We start from the raw sequence: 21,732 nt of genomic DNA, 5'->3' as shown, positions 1-21,732 counted from the left end.
GGGTGGATCACGAGGTCAGGAGATCGAGACCACGGTGAAACCCCGTCTCTACTAAAAAAAAATACAAAAAATTAGCCGGGCGTGGTGGCGGGCGCCTGTAGTCCCAGCTACTCGGAGAGGCTGAGGCAGGAGAATGGCGTGAACCCGGGAGGTGGAGCTTGCAGTGAGCCGAGATTGCGCCACTAAACTCCAGCCTGGGCGACAGAGCGAGACTCCGTCTCAAAAAAAAAAGAATAACAGAATGCAAGTGCACCGTCGGACTCAGTTTGCCTTTCAGAAGGAAATCAAAACCTCTTGACATCAACTGAGAGGCCAAGTTAGACAGCAGTTGGTCTGAAAGCTAGGGGAATTCCACAGTGAAGCTTAAGGCAGTGGAAATCTAATGACCATCACTGCATTTATATTAACTTTGAAAGTTTTCAGAGCATATTCATCTTACTTTTTTACTAAAAAAGCATGCTGCCTTTCATTTTTATCATTTCTAGGTCACGTTTTATTAAGTCAAGTATGAAAAAGGTAAATGAAAGCAGTTTTAAATATGATAATCATTTTAAAAATTTTTACCATGGATTTACACTGTGTGCAGGACAGTGCATTTCCAAAAACGTAGACTTGTGTCTTAGTTTGCTCAGGATGCAATACCATAGACTAGGTGGCTTATAACCAACAGAAATTTACTTCTCAGAGTTCTGAAGGAGGGGAAGTTCAAGATCAAGGTGCCAAAAGATTCAGTATCTGGAGAGGGCCCACTTCCTGGTTCATATATGGCCATCTTTTCGCTGTATTCTTACATGGCAGAAAAGGAAAATGAGTTCTCTGTAGTCTCGTTTCAAGACACTAGTCACACGCATGGGGGCTTTGCCCCCATGACCTAACCACCTACCCGTAACTTCATCTCCAAGGGCCATCACATTGGTGGTTAGGAATTCAACATATGAATTTGGTGGGTAGGGAGGACACAAACATTCAGTTTATAGCAGCATGGAACTTATAGAAGCCAGATCATGAGTTATGAAAAGATCTCTATTTTAGAAACAGGTTTAACTGGTAAGGAACTCATTTATTATTTCTTCAAATTGATAAATCCTTATTTCTCACAAAAAGAACAGTGCTATGTTTTTTATTAAAAAACTTGTACACACAGGGATGTTATTGAAGAGACACATGACACCATTTCATTAAATCTGGGATTGTGCATTAGCCTTTCATGGCCACAAACCTGGGACCTAGAAGTATGATCCCAGTCGCAGAAGTAGGCACCTCAAAGGAAGGGTAGGAATTACATCTGATCATTAGCACAAAAAAAAGTAATATCCCACAGCAGATAAAGCACAGACCAGAAGTCAATCTTCCAAGAAATCAGTTAAAAACAGTAGACTGGATAAAGAAAATTTGGTACATATACACCATGGAGTACTATGCAGCCATAAAAAGGAACAAGACTGTGTCCTTTGCAGCAACATGGATGGAGTTGGAGGCCATTATCCTAAGCAAACTCACATAGGAACAGAAAACCAAGTATCACATGTTCTCACTTATAAGTAGGAGCAAAACACTGACTACATATGGACACAAAGAAGGGAACAACAGACACCAAGGCCTGCCTGAGGGTGGATAGTGGGAGGAGGGTGAAGATCAAAAAACTACCTATTGGGTACTATGCTTACTACCTGTGTGATGAAATAATCTGTACACCAAACCCCTGTGACATGCAATTTACCTACATAACAAGCCTGCACATGTAGTCCTGAACCTAAAATAAAAGTTTAAAAAAGTAAAAATAAAAAAAGAAGTCAGTTAAAATCTTAATCTTAAAAATCTTAACCTTGGTTGCCCCAGAAATATGCAAATGTGAATTTGTCTGCATTACATGGAGTTGAGCCTGTGGTAAAGCAATTTTTCATTTGTCTTCCTTCATGAGAGAACTGCCTTGCCCTTCTAAGAAGCGTGGAAGAATGTTTTATCCTCATCTACCTAACTTCCCCAGAACAACCAAGCACTACACTTCGAAAAATCTCCCATGTTCCCTACTTCTTCCTAGTCCACAAATCTAATTTTAAAACTACAAAAACATTAAATCGATTATTTTTTGTATTAACTTAAATGTACCCAATATATAATCCAACTTTCAGATGTCCATAAATGAAGAATAATGCCATCCATTCATATGTCTTTGAGTAATTTTCACCCCTTTTAAGTGAAAAGTTGCTTAAGACTCTTTGCACCCAGCAGCATAGGGCAAGATTAAGATAAACCAGAGCCATGAGAACTAGAGATGAAATAAACTATAACTATTCTACAAAGACAATCTAGTTGTTAAGAGCTGTGGGGAGGATCTGGATGAATTGTTTGCTTTTCCAAAAGTTTGAAGTCAGCCCACAAATCTTAGTATTTACTTTGAGGAACTTTTGGGAGAGTATGCACAAATTTATGAAAACACAACAATTTGTCACTACAAATTACCCTTATTATCACAAGTAAAATCCATCTGCCAATGAAGGAAGGGCACAAAACCCACCTGTCCTACGTACTTCACTGATAGCTGGCAGAAGCCATCTGCTGCTGTTACGGGAGGAATATAGGCAAGAAACCCACTTATCCAAGACTCTGCACTGATACAAGACAGTGTTTCTCTGCCCCTGAGAAGAGACGGGAAACCCAGTTGTATTCCAGACCCTATACCAAGAAGGAAGCAGAGGATGTTTGCTATTGGACAGAATCAAGAATTTTGAAAAAAGTCCTATCCCTAAGATTTAGGTTTATAGGGCCTCCCTAAGACTGAAACCGGGACGGGAAAACCAAGAAACTTTTTTCTCCTCACTGTAAGTCTTACCCCAAATGCCAAAGAACAGACATCTGCTATTAACAGAAGGGCATGAAGAGAGACCCTCTCCATAGCAGAGTCATGCAGGTGCTACTGAAATCTGAGGTCAGACAAAAATACTGAGAGAAATTCTGTTGCTCCATGTCTCATACTAAGCACAGGGCAGTAGCAGTACCCTACTAAAGGAATTTAAAGAGTTCATCGCACTAAAGCAACAACAAAGCCCAAACCCAGCTCAACTGCAGTCTAGACTGAATCACCCTCTTCCTCTCCCCCCCACAAGACACACACACACACACACACACACATGCACACACACACGGCTTTATAGGAGAAAAGGCATACTCATTTCTGGACATAAAAATTATTTACCTCCATCTCTGCTGTTCTGTTACACACATGTCCAGCATTTAATCAAAAATCATACAACCTCCAAAAGAGTGAGAAAAAAAATGGACCCATTGTTAAGATATAAAATAATGATAGATAGTCAAAAGATAAAAGAGCCAACAGAATCACACCCAAAAATGGCCTAAGTTGTTGGCATTATCAGACTGAGACTTTAAAATAACTGTGATTAATATGTTAAATGATCTAGTAGAAAAGTTGTACAATATGTGTAAGCAGATGAAGAATTTCAGTAAAGAGATTAAAACTCTTTAACAAAGAACCAAAGGAAAATGCAACAAGTGAAAAACACCATACCAAAGATGAACAATTCCTTTTTTGGGCCAGACAGCAGAGAAAAAAAGAAACGAACTTGAAGATAGGTCATAAAAATTGCATATACTAAAACACAAAGAGGAGGGAAAAAATTAAAATGAAAAGAGTATCTAAAGTCTGTGAAACAATATTAAATATTTTGGAAAAAAAAACTGGTAATTGGAGCCCCTGAAGAGGAAGAGAGAAAATCAAGGTAGAAGAATTATTTGAAAAGATAATGGCTAATAATTTTTCAATATTAATAAAAACAAACAGGCCACAGAGGAAGCTCAGAGAACTCCATGTAGGATAATACAAAGAAAATCTCCATTAAAAAATATAGAAAATATTTTCTCTCTCTCTCTTTCTCTGTCTCTCTCTCTCTCTCTGTATGTGTGTGTGTGTGCGTGTGTGTGTGTGGTTTGTATTAAAGCATAATAATATTTTTAAACATATTCAAAACCCTTTAAACGGCTGTGCGTATCATTGGAATTACAATAACAGCTGACTTTTCATGTGTGGTTAAAGACCATTTCAGAATCACTCTGAAAATTAGAGTAAGAAAACTAATCATTCAGGAGCCCCTATTGTTTACCCGACATTCTGCCACATTCTTCATATACTCACCTCTTTCAACCATCACAAATCATTTATTCATCCTGTAAGTATTTATCAAATGCCTACTTTTTGTGCCAGGCATGGCATCTCTGAGAAAGTAACATAAAACCGAAAGCTAGAGGTCAAGGAAAAACCACCATGTGAAGACAGAAGTGGCTAATGGGGAAAAGGGCAGCCTAGTTTCCAGTCAAAGGAATGAATCCCAAATGTCCTCCAATGAACAGGAGAAAGAATGGCTTCAATGCAGTAAGCCAGGAGAGGAATGACTGACTAGGAGGCCTGGCCCTGCAGAGGATCACCAGTGCCTTGTAGAGCAAAGCAAGTTATTAAGCAGCAACTTGAGGACAGATCCTCCTGACTCCCTAGCTTCTGCCCATGTCTCTGGGGTAACTCCTGACACTTTTAGAGCTTTACATTCTTCACGGCACTTCTGTATTCCTGATGAATGTGAGAGCTCCTAAAAAGAACGGCTGCTTTGCAGAGCTCTGGGCTCTTTCCTCCAGTGTGAAATATCATGCGATGCTGCTGAGTTCTGACAACAGGAATATGCTGAGAAGCCTCCAAATCTGAGTGAATAAAATGCCCAACTTATTAAGTCATGGGTGGTGGAGACTTTACAGACCTACTCAGCTCCCTGAGCATGATGTCAAGACCTCCAACCCCAACACACCCCTGACCAGAAGTTACGTAACCAGAGGACTCTGCTTCCAATATTGAGCACAAATGATGTAATAAAGGTCATCTTTATCTCTCTTTTTCCTGTACTTATCAGTAAAGTGATAATGAAGCCTACAGGGCAAAGACAAGAAGGAGGCTAATGATTGGAGGCAGATACACATCTACAGAGGGCATTTATTACCACAAACTCATACTCTTGAGGGAGGAATGCAAGCTGTCATTTAAACATACTCTGAAGGGCCTTAACTTTAACTCCCTTAACCTATAACCTACTTAGGTAGAGAAAGAGGCAGAAAATACTCTTAAGTACTTTAAGCATTAATGAATACTCCCAAGTATTTGACGCCAAATAAATGAGATGTCTTTGCAGCCCTGAGTGTTCTGATATATGCGCCTTCACTCTGATACTTTTCTTACCCTTCCAGCCTCCTTGGGCCTTGACTTTAGCCTCCCAGCTAAATTAACTCAACTGAATGTCTATTTGTGCTTTTGGTGGGCTACCCATGCTACAGCCTACATTATGAAATCTCATGAATTGATTTCCCATGAGAACCTAGAAATTTGACTCTAGTTCTGACTTTACTGAATTTTGCACTCTATTCTGGAGATATTCCTGTGTGCGGACAGTAGTAGGCATGTGTTTGAGCGGGGACTGGACCTGACTCTCATTTACCCAGCTGTAGCAGCTTGGCAGGTGGGACCTAGGGCCCTGTCCTAATGTCCCCTGTCACAGAGATTCTCTCTTCACAATGGTTCTTTTTAATTTTTTTTTAAAGACAGTGTCTTACTCTGTTGCCCAGGCTGGAGTGCAGTGGCATGATGATCTCGGTGCACTGCAACCTACACCTCCTGTGTTCAAGAGATTCTCCTGCCTCAGCCTCCCAAGTAGCTGGGATTACAGGTGTCTGCCACCACGTCCTTCTAATTTTTTCATTTTTGTATTTTTTATTTTTTGTATTTTTAGTAGAGATGCAGTTTCCCCATGTTGGCCAGACTGGTCTGGGACTCCTGACCTCAACTGATCTGCCCACCTCGGCCTCCCAAAGTTCTGGGATTACAGACATGAGCCACCACACTGGGTGCACAATGGCTCTTGATTTTTCTTCTCACTGCTACTACCCCAGTACAAATGGTAATCACATTGTACATAACTTTCTGCAGACTCCTAACAAGTCTGCCTATTTGTGATATTTCCCTCTTCTTACTTCTTGCTTCCATAAAACCTTTTATTGACTGGACACAGTGGTTCACACCTGTAATCCTAGCACTTTAGGAGGCCAAGGCAGGTGGATGGCTTAAGCCTGGGAGTTTGAAACCAGCCTGGGCAACATGGAGAAACTTTGTCTCTACAAAAAAATACAAAAATTAGCCAGGCTTGATGGCACATACCTGTAGTTCCAGCTACTCAGGAGGCTGAGGCAGGGGGATCACCCAGCCTGGACAACAGAGTGAGGCTCTGTCTCAAAAAAGAAAGTCCTTTTATAAGTCTTTCTTAAACACTGCTTTTCTCATGCCAGCTCTTGTGCAAGAATATTTGATAGCTCTCAAAGTCCTACATTCTGATATTGAAGGCACAAATGAAGACAGGCTGATCTGTGAAATAATACCATAAGACCTAGCAAGATAACCAGCAAGATGGGAAGTCAATGCTCAAGGCCTCCTCAAGTTTCAAGAAACAGGAAAGAATTGCAAGATTGAGGCCCATGGAGTGACATTTGGAAAGTATTGTATGAGAGCACTCCATCAGCCAGGGGCCAGTCAGAAGGCAGGCAGAAGCTATCTCTGCAAGTTGGAGCAGAGATAATTTAACATAAAAAATAGATAGCTAGATATAAAGTTGTTAAATAGATAACAAAAAGAGTAAAAAGGGACATTGTAGAAGAAGCAACCACAGGGAACAGTTACTCTCCCTAGGAACAAAGGGAAAAGTTGAAATTATTCAAACTTAAAGGAGGGGGCCTATGGTTGATGGTCACAATTTCCTTCTTCCATTTCTCATTCATGATTTTTTTTGTCTTAACCAGGACCTCAGTTGGTTTGTATCTTCATCCATTTGGGAAGCTATTACAAAATATCATAGTCAGAGTAGCTTATAAACAACAGAAATGGGCCGGGCGCGGTGGCTCACGCTTGTAATCCCAACACTTTGGGAGGCCGAGGCGGGCAGATCACGAGGTCAGGAGATCCAGACCACGGTGAAACCCCGTCTCTACTAAAAATACAAAAAAAATTAGCCGGGCGTGGTGGCGGGCGCCTGTAGTCCCAGCTAGTCAGAGAGGCTGAGGCAGGAGAATGGCGTGAACCCAGGAGGCGGAGCTTGCAGTGAGCCGAGATTGCGCCACTGCACTCCAGCCTGGGCGACAGAGCGAGACTCCGTCTCAAAAAAAAAAAAAAAAAAAAAACAACAGAAATGGATTTCCCACAGTTCTGGAAGCTGGGGAGCCCAAGATCAAGGTGCTGACAGATTCAGTGTCTGCAGGGGGTCTGTGTATTAGTATGTCCCCAACTACTATAAATACCTGAGGCTGGCCAGGCATGGTGGCTCACGCCTGTAATCCCAACACTTTGGGGGGCCAAGGTGGGCACATCACCTGAGGTCAGGAGTTCCAGACCAGCCTGACCAGCACGGAGAAACCCCATCTCTACTAAAAATACAAAAAAATTAGCCAGACGCGGTGGTGCATGCCTGTAATTCCAGCTGCTTAGGAGGTTGAGACAGGAGAATCACTTGAACCTGGGAGGTGGATGTTGCAGTGAGCCAAGATCACACCATTGCACTCCAGCCTGGGCAGCAGAGTGAGACTCTGTCTCAAAAAATAAAATAAAATAAAAATAAATAAATACCCGAGATGCTGAGACTGGGTAATTTATAAAGAAAAGAAGTTGAATTGGCTCACGGTTCCAGTAACTGTACAGGAAGCATAGCCACTTCTGCTTCTGGGAAGGTCTCAGGAAACTTCCAGTCGTGGTGGAAGGTGAATGGGGAACTGGAACATCACATGGCCAGAGCAAGAGGAAGACAGAAAAGGGGGAGGTGCTACACACTTTCAAACAGCCGGATCTCTGGAGAACTCACTCACTATCAGGAGAACAGAACCAAGGGGGAAATCTGCCCCCATGATCCAATCACCAGGCCCCACCTCCAACATTGGGGATTACAATTTGTAATGGTTAATACTGAGTGTCAACTTGATTGAAAGATACAAAATATTGATCCTGGGTGTGTCTGTGAGGGTGTTGCCAAAGGAGATTAACATTTGAGTCAGTGGGCTGGAAAAGGCAGACCCACCCTTAATCTGGGTGGGTACCATCTAATCAGCTGTCAGCATGGCTGGAATATAACCAGGCAGAAAAACGTGAAAAGAGAGACTGGCCTAGCCTCCCAGCCTACATCTTTCTCTGGTGCTGGATGCTTCCTGCCCTTGAACATCAGACTCCAAGTTCTTCAGTTTTGGAACTCGTACTGGCTCTCCTTGCTCCTCAGCCTGCAGACGGCCTATTGTGGGACCTTGTGATCATGTGAGTTAATACTTAATAAAGTCCCCTTTATATATATACATATATATGTATATATGTGTATATATATGTATGTATGTATATATGTATATATGTGTGTATATATGTATATATGTGTATGTGTGTGTGTGTATATATATATATATATATATATATATATATATATATATATTCCATTAGTTCTGTCCCTCTAGAGAATCCTAATACACAATTCAATATGACATTTGGACGGGGACACAAATCCAAACCATATCAACCTGTTTCCTCGTTCACAGATGGCGCTGCCTTCTTATTATGTCCTTAGGTGGTGGAAGGAGCAAGGCAGCTCTGTGGGGCCTCTTTATAAAGTCACAAGTTGCATTTATAAGGGTTCCACCCTGGCCAGGCGCAGTGGCTTGCGCCTGTAATCCCAGCACTTTGGGAGGCCAAGGGAGGCAGATCACGAGTCAGGAGTTTGAGACCAGCCTGGCCAACATGGCAAAACCCTGTCTCTACTAAAAATACAAAAATTAGCTGGGCATGGTAGCGGGCACCTGTAATCCTAGCTACTTGGGAGGCTGAGGCAGGAGAATCTCTTTAACCTGGGAGGCAGAGATTGCAGTGAGCCAAGATCATGCCATTGCACTCCAGCCTGGTTGACAAGAGCAAGACTCCATCTCAAAATATTTTTAAAAAGGGTTCCACTCTCATGATCTAATCACCTCCTAAAGGTCCCACCTCCTAATATCCTTACCTTAGAAGTTCAAATATCAACATATGAATTTGGGGGTGACATAAACATTCAATCTTAGAAGTTTGAGGTAACTGACAGAGTGACCAAACCAGCATGTCTGGAGGATCGCAATCCTCAGTATTCTGCTCTAGGTGCTGTAGTGATCATTCACTTTTACAAAGGGATATGGAAATACTAAGAGGCACCACAGAGAGTCCTTACCAACCCCATCGCATAACATCAACCAATTTCTTCTTCCTTTCCACGTGTAAAATTCAGAATGTCTTTCTTCTCATATGTATGTCAGCTATGTGTTTTGAGGGTGATGAAAATTATGATTAAGGATCATAATGATGCAAAATATTACCAAACAGACCAAATAGAAACTATGACAGTAATTGTAAATACAGTGAATCTTAAAAAATGAGTAAAAAGAGTGGAAATGGAGTTGGTCTCAGTAAGTTATCACATATTATATCATTTCTAAAAATTGGTAACTAGTAATAATTATTACACAACTTAATTATAAATCATAAACATAATATTTTAATCATAGATTTCATTTGATGTTCACAGTAAACGATACAACTACGTTCAGACTTCATAGCAGTGGTTGTGTATGTTATTTTCCAATAAAACCATTAGTTTATGGTGCTAACAAAAAGTAGAGAAGCATGTTGTCAACCCACATGTTACTCAGTGGAAAAGCAGTAATGTAAGTTGCAAATCCTAGGCTTCAGTTGAAATTCTGGCTTGTTTCGCCCATGGCCATTTGATAACCATGCCAAATTCTCTGTATGTGAACGTCTGTATGAGTAATTCCTGCCTAAGAAATATAGGATATGTTGCCACGCTTCTTTTTTCAATTTATAATTGTTTAGGCAAGTTGAGACAGAGTGATCCTCTAATTAAAACATTTAGAAATAGATCATATGATTGACCATGATCTGCTAAAAACATCTGAACTCAATAAAGGAAAAATGAGAGAGTTTAATACTGCTTCAACATGAGGAAATATACCTATGCTCACTTAATATGTTCCATTGATTGTGAAAATTTGCCAACAGTAATTTTACAGAGTCTGTTTCACTTCTTAATAAGATTAGAGATCAGATACTTACAGAGACAAATTGATAGAAATTTGTTGTTGTCCCAAAGGCTTTAAGTTTTCTTTGAAATCTTATAGCTCTGCAAAGATGTGTATCTGGAATCATAAGATCTGCATGCCAAGCTACCTCTGATTATCCAATTCAGTAAAAAGTTAAAGTAGCAGAGATGGTTTTTATGCCAAATGCTGACATAACCAGAAAAGAGTTGTTTTCAAAGGGAACCCTCCCTCTGTTCTAAGCAGTAGCGTCAGGCATGTCTGACTTGCTCTTTGACGTGAGAACTGTTGATACCTAACTGGCAATGAGTATTGAAGATCTTAATGTAAACCACAGGGATATATTTTAAATGTATGTAAATCCCATCAGGTTGTCTCTATTTTAGGCTGACAGTGATATTGAAATGTGTCTTTTGTATTCTCCTCTCTTGCCATGTCAAGTTTCAAGAAAGATAGCCCTACATTTCAAGCTTGTATATTGATAGTAATTGCTGTGTTAAAACTATGCACAGTTGTGTGGAGAGGCAGCGAGAGTTTACAGAACTGAATACTAGTTTAAGAACTAAATTAGATTGGATTTGAGTTTCTATTCTCTCACTTGTTGGCTATGAGAACTCGAGCGATTATCTTTATCCCAGTGGTATCCACATGAAACATATACAAATTTTAAAAAGGAAAATGAAAAACATTCTAGAAAATGATCTTCAATTTTAGAATGTACAATATAATCGTTTAGCTTTCAATATTCCTGTAAAAACTTTTCCCAGAATTCATTATTTGTAAGTTAAATGAATACACCTCACAAGAGGAGATGTGAGATGGATCCTTAGATCTCACATCTCAATCAGAAGGATATATAAATTAATGTTTTAAAAAAAAAGACCCCTTATAAATCAATTACACCATGCCCTGGCATACTGTAACATGATAATCAAATTGCCTCATACCTGGCTAAGATGAGCAAGGGTTGAAATTTTGATAAGGAAGGTTCTTGCTAGAAGAGAAACTCTCCAAAGACAGGATTTGGGATTGTTTGTTCACTGCTGTATCTTCAGCACCTGGAGCCATTCCTGGGACATGCAGTAGTTGGGTGGCTGAAGTCTCAATCACTTGAGGGAAGAGCAAAGAATAGTATGAAGGTATTAGGCATTAGGTGCCAATTAGGCAAGAGAAAGGGTTAGGTGAGGTTCAGAAACAGAGATTAAAAGGTAAAATCTAACTTGAGGTCTAAGTAGTAGAATTAATTGGTGCCAAATCTAGCATGCCACTCTAGTTGACAATTAATAATACACAACCAAACATCATATAGCAGAGACCATTTCAAAGTAAAATATTGAGCATATTATAATATAATGTGTGTATATATTTAAGAGATAGTACAACACAATTCTGGGTGTAACTGTATAAGAGATAAAGGAAATATGAGTAAACTAATTGATGACTTTCATTGCATTTTATAAATCGGAATCTTTCCTACAAAAAGAAAAATATATTGATTACAAAAACATTGGTTATAAAATCAGTCTTTCCAGGCCAGTTTCAGTGGCTAATACCTGTAATACCAGTGCTTTGAGAGGCCAAGGTGAGAGGATGGCTTGAAGCCAGGAGTTTGAGACCAGCATGGGCACCAAAATGAGACTCCATCTCCACACACACAAAAAAATAATAATAATTAGCTGGGCATGGTGGTGTGTGCCTGTAGTTCCAGCTACTCGAGGGGCTGAGGTGAAAGGAGCCCTTAAGCCCAAGGGTGCAGTGAGCTGTGATCAGACCATTGTACTCCATCCTGGGCAACAGGATAAGACCCTGTAACACACACAAACACACACACACACACAAATCAATCTTTTCCCATGAAAAGGACAATGGTTAGACAAACTATGTTTCATAAACATTTGTTAAACTTATTTGAGTCCTAGCCATTTCAACAAGATCAGGGAAAAATTAACCAATCCATTAGAAAAAACATACACATGCTCCTCACCATAAATCAGAGCTAAAGTGTAGGTCATACCTCAGAATTTCATACTTAGATTCTTAAGTTAACATTTTCCTAGGATAATGTGATGGTGTAATATATTTCTGAATTATATTTCTTTTTTTCTTTTTTTTTTTTTTTTTTGAGACAGACTACTCTCTCTCTGCCACCCAGGCTGGAGTGCAGTGGTGCTATCTCAGCTCACTGCAATCTCTGTCTCCTGGGTTCAACCAATTCTCCTACCTCAGCCTCCCAAGTAGCTAGGATTACAGGTGCCCACCTCCATGCCCAGCTAATTTTTGCATTTTTAGTAGAGATAGGGTTTCACCAGGTTGGCCAAGCCGGTCTTGAACTCCTGACCTCAGGTGATCCACCCGTCTCGGCTTCCCAAAGTGCTGGGATTACAGGCATAAGCCACTGCATCTGGCCTCTGAATTATATTTCTAACAGGTAGATAATGTAGAATACTGGGAAGATCAAGTCTTGGTAGCAGACAAAGCAAAATAAGATGCCACGAGGCTGTCAGTGTGCCTCCTACTACTCACTCTGGCCTTTTGCTGCTAGGAGGCCAATGCAGTGCTCTGTCCAGCCCTTGCTGCTAAAATCACAGGCTTCTTATTCACTCAGGATCCTCTGTTCAAGTTACAACTTGCCAATCTCAACGCACCTCTGGAAGCTATTGCCGCCAAATGGCAGTGAAGAAATGCACAGACAAGATGTCCCTTGGAAACAGACTCTTAATTTTAAAATATTGGGGAAAATATTGGTGAAATTTAATCTCTAAGGTGTAAAAACTCTTTTATCCTGGTTTCCACTGTCTTTCAGTGATACCCTGATCTTCACTGAAGAATGCAAAGGTTTCAACTTCTTGCTTTAATAAATTATTGCCCTGCAGAAAAAGAGAGAGAGAGAGAGACTTCGTAGCAGAAAGGTCTGGGTTTTACTGCTGTCTCTGCCATTTTTATAACTTTGAGAGAATTACTTTATCTCCCTGAGCCTCAGTTTTGTCATCTATAAAATGGGGATTATACAGTATATTGTGCAGATTAAATGAAGTAGAAAAAGTACCTGGTATATAGTGGGTGCCTAATTATCCACTTTCCTCCATGCTTTCCCCAAGCCCCCTAACTATATACACAGCCAACTTGATAGTTTCAAGATGCCCTTGACCTGATAATGTACCCAAAAAACTAATTTCAATTGCTTTTCATAGAGCCAGTCTGCTGGACTAAATTGACACTTCAAGTTAGTTGAAACAGTTAAACTGATGGTTATGAAAAAGCCTTAAAGTCAAACAGAACATTATAGCAGATTTTACGGAGGATTAAGATTGCTTCTGTTTTTCTCTTTGAAGAGAATGGATGGCGTGACTGAACACAAATCTTCACGGTGTTCCTGGGCACTTTGCAATATGAAACGTGTTGGGTGATTGCTTCACTGTGTTATAATACATCTGCCATCAGCTTCAAGGTGAGCACTCTATTATTTTTACAGCTGTACTCCTTTTCCTGGAATTTTGAAATTTCGAGAGGAAAACAACAATTTCAGATCTGTGGAGCAAAGGTAGGTGTGATCCTGTAATCTCTTAGCTCATCCTACTCAGTTGGCATAGCCCAGAAACCTACGGAAATGGGACTGAATCCAAGCTGAAGTCTTGGACTGCCATACGTTAGCCCAAGAGCTCTTGGATGAAATGCTAGAGAGAGCCTCGTCACCTGTGCTTTTGATGGATGGAAGCACTACCTCAGTGGAGCTGAGAGCTTCCCTGCAGATGTATAAAGGTTACAGATCTCCCTCCCGCCACGTGCCAACTAATCCAATCCCAAGACCTCCCAATTACTCCCACCTGGTCCTGCTGCTTCATCCCACTGGTGGCCTCCTCCGTATTTCCTCCCACCGCAGGCATCCCACTTTCCAGATGCTCTGTTTGCCATTGTTTCCACCGAGAGATGCTCCAGCAGGTTGGAGCACTGGTTGGGACATGGCTGGTGAGAGCATTTTGTGTTACAAATGTACTTACATGTATTTGTGTTACAATCATATGAGTTCTATTCTTGGCTCAGGCTCTGGTGACTGTGAACAGGTGACTTGCTTACAGTTAGCCAAACTGCAAAGTTGGAGGACATGGTCCTTCAGACTGCCAAGTCCACTCAAGACTTTCTGACACCAGCTGCAAGGAGTTACAGCCCAACTACAAAGCTAAAAAGGAAAGTCAACACAAAATCTCCCACACTTCTGACACCAACCGCAAGGTCAAGAGGTTCCTCAAATCACCCTCACATTTGATAATTCACTAAAAGGCTGCTCACTGAAGGCTGTTTGTTATACTCATGGGGTTATTGTTTATTATAAGGAAAGCATACAAAGGGCTGCACCTGTGAAGCTTCTGCTGTTCCCCAGAATATGTTACCTTCTCAGCATTGGTGTATGACAACATACATGGAGTACTGCCAACCAGAGAAACTGACCCAAGTCTCCATGAGCAGAGTTTTTACTAGGGCTTCATTAGGTAGGCGTGACTGATTGCCTCATGGATTGACTGCCTGCATAGTTGACACTCAGCCTCCAGGTTAACTGCTCCGAAGGCTCAACCCTAAAATCACATGGTTGGTCCTTCTGGTATGACCAGCCTCAGACTGTCAGGCATGGGCAGACCCCTCCCCAGATACTCTCCTTCCTATTAGGTATGACGTAGATTACCTTCCAGAGGCTGAGGGCCAAGTCCAGCCCCCTCTTTGGACAATGCCAAATTTATCACTACACATTACTTAATTTCTCTGAGCCTCAGGTTTTTCATTGATAAAATAAGGATAATCATACATGCCTTATGACTCTCAAGCTCATAAACAGATGCAACCATTCTCTGGATTCAGAAAATTTCAGCTAATAAGAGAAACTTTGAGATTTCTGCTAAAATAGGGTAGTTTCTGTAGTTTCTGTGTCAGACTCAAATATTGTCCAATGGCTCCTGCCTCCAAACCCCACTTTTCAAAGATAATTCTGATTGCACAATGTCCTTAGAAACAGACGCATTCTCCCATTTTCAGGGGAAATAGTACACAATGGGGGGAAGTGCACAGGAGCAAACACTGGCAGAGGAGCCGGCTTCTAGCACTTATTAGCTGTATGATTCAGAGCAAGACATTAACTTCTTGAAGCACCAATTTCCTCATGGAGATAACATACTTGCCATATATGTTATCATAAGGTTGTTGTAAATTCAAATGAATTTTACTGAATCTTAAAATCAAAATGAACGTATATATTTATATGTATATGAAAATGCTCATTAATCAAACATTATTGAAGATAATGAAATGGTTAAGCTCCCAATGCTGTAACTTCTTAACTTCTTCTTTTTTTTTTTTTTTTTTTTGGAGACAGAGTCCCTCTCTGTCATGCAGGCTGGAGTATAGTGGCACCATCTTGGCTCACTGCAACCTCTGCCTCCTGGGTTCAAGCTATTCTCGTGCCTCAGCCTCCTGAGTAGCTGGGATTATAGGTGTGTGCTACCACACCCGGCTAATTTTTGTTGTTGTTGTTTTGTTTTGTTTTGTTTTTTGTTTTTTGTCTTTTTTTTGTAGAGAAGGGGTTTCACCATGTTGGCCAGGCCGGTCTTGAACTCCCGACCTCAAGTGATCCGCCTGCCTCGGCCTCTCAAAGTGCTGGGATTACAGGCATGAGACACAGCACCCAGCCAGGTGCTGAAACTTCTGTACCCCAGGAGAGTGGACTTCTGTAAAGTGCTAAAGAAAGTGGCTAATCTGCCAATAGAAAGTGTCCTATAGGTCACATTTAAGTAAATGAAACAGTTTCTAAATGAATCCTATGGTCTGAATGTTTTTGTCCCCCTAAAATTCAGACTTTGAAATCCTAACCCCCAATGTGATCCCATTAAGACATGGGGCCTTTGGGGTGGTGATTAGATCATAAAGGCAGAGCCCTCACATTTGGGATTAGTGACCTCATAAAAGAGGCCCCAGAGAGACCCTCGCCTTTCCACTGAGTGAGGACATGGTAAAGAGGCACTGTGTTTGGGAAAAAAGGCGCTCACCAGACACTGAGTCTACTGGTGCTTTGATCTTGGACTTCTCAGTGCCTAGAATTGTCAGAAATAAATTTCTGTTGTTTATAAGCCACCCAGTCCATGGTATTTTGTTTTAGCAGCCCAAAAGGACTAAGGCAATGGATTATTAAATTCTCTCCTTCATCTCCCCACATACTTTAAAGTGTTTTCCATTTTTTGGTTAAGTAGCACTTAAGATATTTTAATCCGATAGTCTTTCTTTAGCATTTATTCAGTCATCAATACACCCAGTTGGGAGGTGGGGATATCAAGGATTTTTTTAGAACATGCAATACCTTGCTAAGGTTGAGGTTCCAGCCTCCCATGTGCCTTTCGTACTCTCAGGAACACAGATGCTCCTTGTTTATGAAGCCTGATGTGGGCCTCCTCTGTCTTTCCTCACCCCCTGAGAGGAGCAGCCCAGCTCCAGCCAGTGGGCAGCACCCTTGGGTGCAGCTTCCCTCCCTGCAGTCATGATCTGTCTTAGCAGAAAGGAAGAAATGATTTCCCTTGAGCTTCACAGCAGCTTGTGCTTCTTTTCCACCAGGCACTAACCACCACCTCACTACCTCCGCACAGCCAAACAGACATGAGAAGGGGGAGATAGGGGAAGGGTGCACTCAAAGGCACCCAGAACCCAAACACTGCCAAAAAGTCTACAGCCAAAGTTCCAAAAGCCAAAGGAGCTACAGAGACTCCACAAACCCCATCACTTCACCTCCAGTCTCCCAGATCTATAATGTTTCTCTCTTCCTTTGAGAGCTCCTTTCCCCTAGCCCTGCTCTTTATCTTTCAAATTAGGGAAGATAGAGAGGGAAGGAAGGAAGACAAAAATGAATATTTATTATGTGCTGCCTTAACCATCAGTAGGGTTGGCCTTTTTTCATGCTCCCCAGTACTTCTCTCTGAGACACTCCAGTGAGTGAGGCCGGATGTAGCCTGGCCCTGGTACTCAAAGAGTCCTTTACATTCTCAGAGGGACAGAGGAAGCCTCAGAGCCCTGGCACAAACCTCCAAGACAGCTGCTTAATGGCAACCTAATTTGCTTCAAACTGCTATGGGCCAATCAACAAATGTAAATTATTTCCATTTGAATGAATGATTTAGACGTTCTGAATGGTTTGGCTCCAAATTACCAACAGGTCAATTTTCCTCACCTGTGCTCCACAGTAGAGGAAGGCAAATGAGATTTCATAAGCAAAAAAGAGCGGACAAATGCAAACGTGGATTTTTCCTGAACAGGAAGGCTGTTCTTCCCAAAGGCCGGTGCTGCTTTACCATGATCAATCCAGAAGACTAAACAGGAGGCTGCCTGTCTTCATCCGATGTGGCCCAGAGCCAACCTGTCGGAAACTTCATCTGCTCATTTAAGAGGTAGGAAAAACATGGCTTTGGAACAGAGCTTGGGTCTGTAATTTAAAGAGGCAGGCACAGACATTATTTCTAAACAAACTACTGCTGTGTTTAGTATTGTAATCAGTCAGAGCCTGGCAGAGAGCAGAGGGCACCTTCCATCCGGCTAAAGAGGAGAGGGCCACAAAGGGATGGATAGGCCTGGGGGGCACCAACCGGGAAAGTGTGGTGCTGAGGCTGGTAACAGCAGAGCCTGAACCCAGGCAATACAATACAACCCATACAACAAAAATTGATCAATCCCAAAATGTCAATTGGGTCAAGGTTGAAAAACCCTAATCTAAAAGAATACTCCAGCAATGTGGGTTGGGAAAATAATTTGCAATGGTAGAAATAATTAGCAAATTCATATTAATTCTAAAAAAGGTTATTCGTAGAAGGCTTACACGGGCGCATCTCAGAGACGTTAGGTGCCTGCTTCTCACAAGGGACTGCAAACTTAGGCCTCATGGTCTGCCTCTCACTAGTCAATTAACAATGTTTTTAAGCATGCTTTGCTTTCCCCAACTTTGGAACAGGGATTAAAAATAGTAAGTAGATTTGTTAGGGAGAGTAAATGAAAAAATATAGGAAATGGGCCAGGTGCGGTGGCTCACACCTGTAATTCCAGCACTTTGGGAGGCTGAGGCGGGCAGATCATTTGAGGTCAGGAGTTCAAGACCAGCCTGGCCAACATGGCAAGATCCCTGTCTCTACTAAAAATACAAAAATTGGCCAGATGTGGGTGGATGCCTGTAGTCCCAGATACTCGGGAGGCTAAGGCAGGAGAATCACTTGAACCCTGGTGGCAGAGGATGCAGTGAACCAAGATGGCGCCACTACGCTCCAGCCTGGGCAACAGAGCAAGACTCTTGTCTCAAGTATACCTACGTAACAAAACTGCAAGTTCTGCACATGTACCCCAGAACTTAAAGTATAATAAAATAAATAAATAAAAGTGTAGTTGTGGCAAAAAAAAGAAAGAGAAAATATAGGAAATGCACTTAACACATTCCTTCTTGCACAGTAACTTCTCCAGTAATGTTAACGGTTGTTATCCTCACTATTATCATCATAATTATTACTATGATTACTACCAGCTGAGTCTTGGGGGTTGGTCAGGGTGGGGGGCAGGATTCATCCCACCACTAGTTTGCCTCGAAATAACCTTCTCATCTTATTTCTGAGTTTTCTGTTTTGACATTACCTGATTCCATGAAACCTCTGGAAAAATGAATTGCTGGTCTTGGACAACAATTCTAAAACCTTCCCAAAATCTACTGCTACAAAAATGTATCAAACTGGAACTAAATGCAAAATGGAAGTCTTATTTTCCTTGAATTACCAAACATTATTACCAGGATGGACACGCTTCTGTTCTCCATTTCCTAATTTCGTGATGAAAAAGAAAAAAAAAAAAATAACCCTACCCTATATTTGGTTTCCTCTGGGTTTGGCCAGGACAATTCTGAAGTTTTCAGTATCCAGCTATGTATCTGAGAAATGTTTCTATTTTATGTAAATTAAGCTGGTTACATGGCTCTGTAAACATATTTAAGTCTGTTTAGCTTATTGTAGGTCTTTTTAAAAGGCAAAAGATTGCTTTCCCTAAATCATGAATTTGTCCAGGAAAACGGCACTGGTTGGTGCCTATCTGCAGAGGTTTTGTGTACCTTATCTCAAAGAATTCTCATAACAACCAGGCAAGAAAGATGTTTTTATTTTTGGCTTGGGGCTATAAAACTGAGTTTCTGAGACATTAACTTGTTAAACATCACACAGTTTATAAGCGGATTTGAAGCCAGGTATGTCCCACTCCAAAACCCATGACCTTCCCATGACTCCTTGTGCCACCAGCCAGCAATCTGCCCTCTGGCACCTCACTCTCAGTGTGGAGGGGGGCATCAAGAAACTGCTTTAGTGCTCTCTGAAAGATAATTATAGTGAGCATTACCGTTGCATTGTGCTGTTCTTGCGGGAGTGATTCTGCCTAGCACTTCTGTAGCTAAAATCCAACGAAGAGCAGTTGCTTCTCTCGCACAAAATCTCTATCTCTAACAGCTTTAAAAAGAAATTCTGAAATGCCCCAATCCTTTCCCTGGTACCAAATCTAAAATTCTTTTGCCCTTTTCTTTCATATGTCATGTGCTTTAATCCCATTACTGTGTGTCTTAGGACTCAGAGGGCTTAAATGCCTGCTGGGGCAAATGGAGATTGCAAAGGAAACCAAGACAAACCAAACCCAAGCAGGATGGGGAAGAGTAGGGGAATATTCCTCTTCTTTCCCTTTTGTTCTCAGATGGCAGCAATCTGAGTTCCTTCTGTCCCGTCTTAGCCTTGGATAGACAGCCGAAGTTTATTTTCCTACCATTCTGTAATACTTTCACAGATACAGTATTTCACTTTTAAAAGGATGCCAGTGCCTGTAATAAACAAGAGACAGACCTAACAGGTAGCTTTTGTTAAAGCATTTACTATGACCCAGGCCCTCTGCTAAGTTCTTTCTGTCCATCAGTATATATACACAAGGAAAGAAAAAGAAGAGTGAAATAAATTCCTTTTGGAGTCTGACTTTCAGTAAATGTGAAGAGCCAAACGCTGCCTAACATCAGCAGAGGCCCGCTGTTGGTTGAGGTTTATGTTGGCATCCTGGAGTATTTAGTCACTGGCTAACCAGCATCCTTAGGCTGAGTTCTTGTCTCCTAAATGACGGTCTTGTTAAAAAAGGGTGAGAAAAATTTGCAAGGCCAGGACGAAATCTGACATTCAAAGATTATCAGAAATTCACATAAATGGCAATATTTCAAAACTAAAAGGTTACATGATCTGAATTCTACAAAGGGTATTTACAATATGAGAAATATTTGTGGCTACATGTTAGGACAAAACAGCCTGAGGCAGAGTGGCTTTTCCCTGCTGGGACACTATTACATACTTGTTTTTGGTATTGGGCAAAACAACCCACTGCAAGAAAATAACATTACCCTTTTAAAATTCAGGAAAACTTTTTTCCCAAGAAATTATGCATGAGTTTCCCCCAATAGCCTCTTAACTGTTTTGCTATTACTTGGCACACATAAATATACAGAAATATGCACCATCATACTCTCATAGATGTCAATGGTGCAGTAGCATTTTCACATACTCTCATTTGTTCTTTGACACTATTCTGATCAGTAAGCAGAAAAACTATTTCAAAATGCCTCCTAAATGGTGGGGAGAAGTTTTGAAGATAGCTTATTCCAGCTCACTCTAAGAACCAGACACTCTTAACATGAGGTTATTAAAAATGAAAAGCAAGTCTGTTCAACATAGATAATTTTAAAAGCAGAGCAGCACCATCTGCCTATATCCTCTTCCCTCACACCTCCGATTCCAGAACAGGGTCCCCTCAGAGTTCTGGTATCCCCCAGCCCCCGGTTGATGTGGTTGCTAATGAATAAGGTGCTAACAGGTCCTGGGTATAGCTGCATGGATAGATTAGATAGATAGATGATAGATAGATAGATGATAGATAGATAGATAGATAGATAGATAGATAGATAGATAGATAGATGATAGACAGATAATAGATAGATAAATAGATGATAGCTAGATAGACAGACAGATAGATAATAGATGATATAGATAGATAGATAGATAGATGATAGATAGATAGATAATAGATAGATGATAGATAGATAGATTAGATATAGATTTCAATTTAGGGCAAGACACAGACACAGATGCAGACAAAGACACAAAGATAGATGATAGATAGATAGACAGATGATAGATGATAGATAGATAGATAGATAGATAGATAGATAGATAGATAGACAGATGATAGATAGATAGATAGATAGATGATAGATAGATGATAGATAGATAGATGACAGATGATAGATAGATAGATAGATAGATAGATAGATAGATAGATAGATAGATAGATGATGATAGATGATAGATAGATAGATAGATGATAGATAGATAGATAGATAGATAGATAGATAGATAGATAGATAGATATATTAGATATAGATTTCAATTTAGGGCTAGACACAGACACAGATGCAGACATAGACATAGATAGATATAGACAGATATAGATATAGATAAACCTCCTATATCTGAAGGACTCAGAGCGTCACCCCACAGTTTG

General features: G+C 40.9%; 1 long non-coding RNA gene across 2 annotated transcripts in view; it reads right to left on the bottom strand.

The window, feature by feature from the left end:
* LOC134736521 (uncharacterized) overlaps positions 1-17,445 on the bottom strand; it is a 108,993-nt gene extending 91,548 nt beyond the window's left edge. For both annotated transcript variants that reach the window (XR_010120603.1, XR_010120602.1), the window contains exons 1-2: positions 17,357-17,445; positions 11,103-11,264 (exon numbers count right to left, since the gene is read on the bottom strand). This is a non-coding gene — a long non-coding RNA (uncharacterized lncRNA). The remainder of the gene's footprint in view (positions 1-11,102; positions 11,265-17,356) is intronic.
* Positions 17,446-21,732: the final 4,287 nt, after the last annotated feature.

This window comes from Symphalangus syndactylus, chromosome 4, assembly GCF_028878055.3.
Source record: "Symphalangus syndactylus isolate Jambi chromosome 4, NHGRI_mSymSyn1-v2.1_pri, whole genome shotgun sequence".
In the NCBI taxonomy this organism is placed as follows: Eukaryota; Metazoa; Chordata; class Mammalia; order Primates; family Hylobatidae; genus Symphalangus; species Symphalangus syndactylus.
The sequence above is the reverse complement of the archived record's forward strand: the minus strand, read 5'-3'. Positions and strand labels throughout refer to the sequence as shown.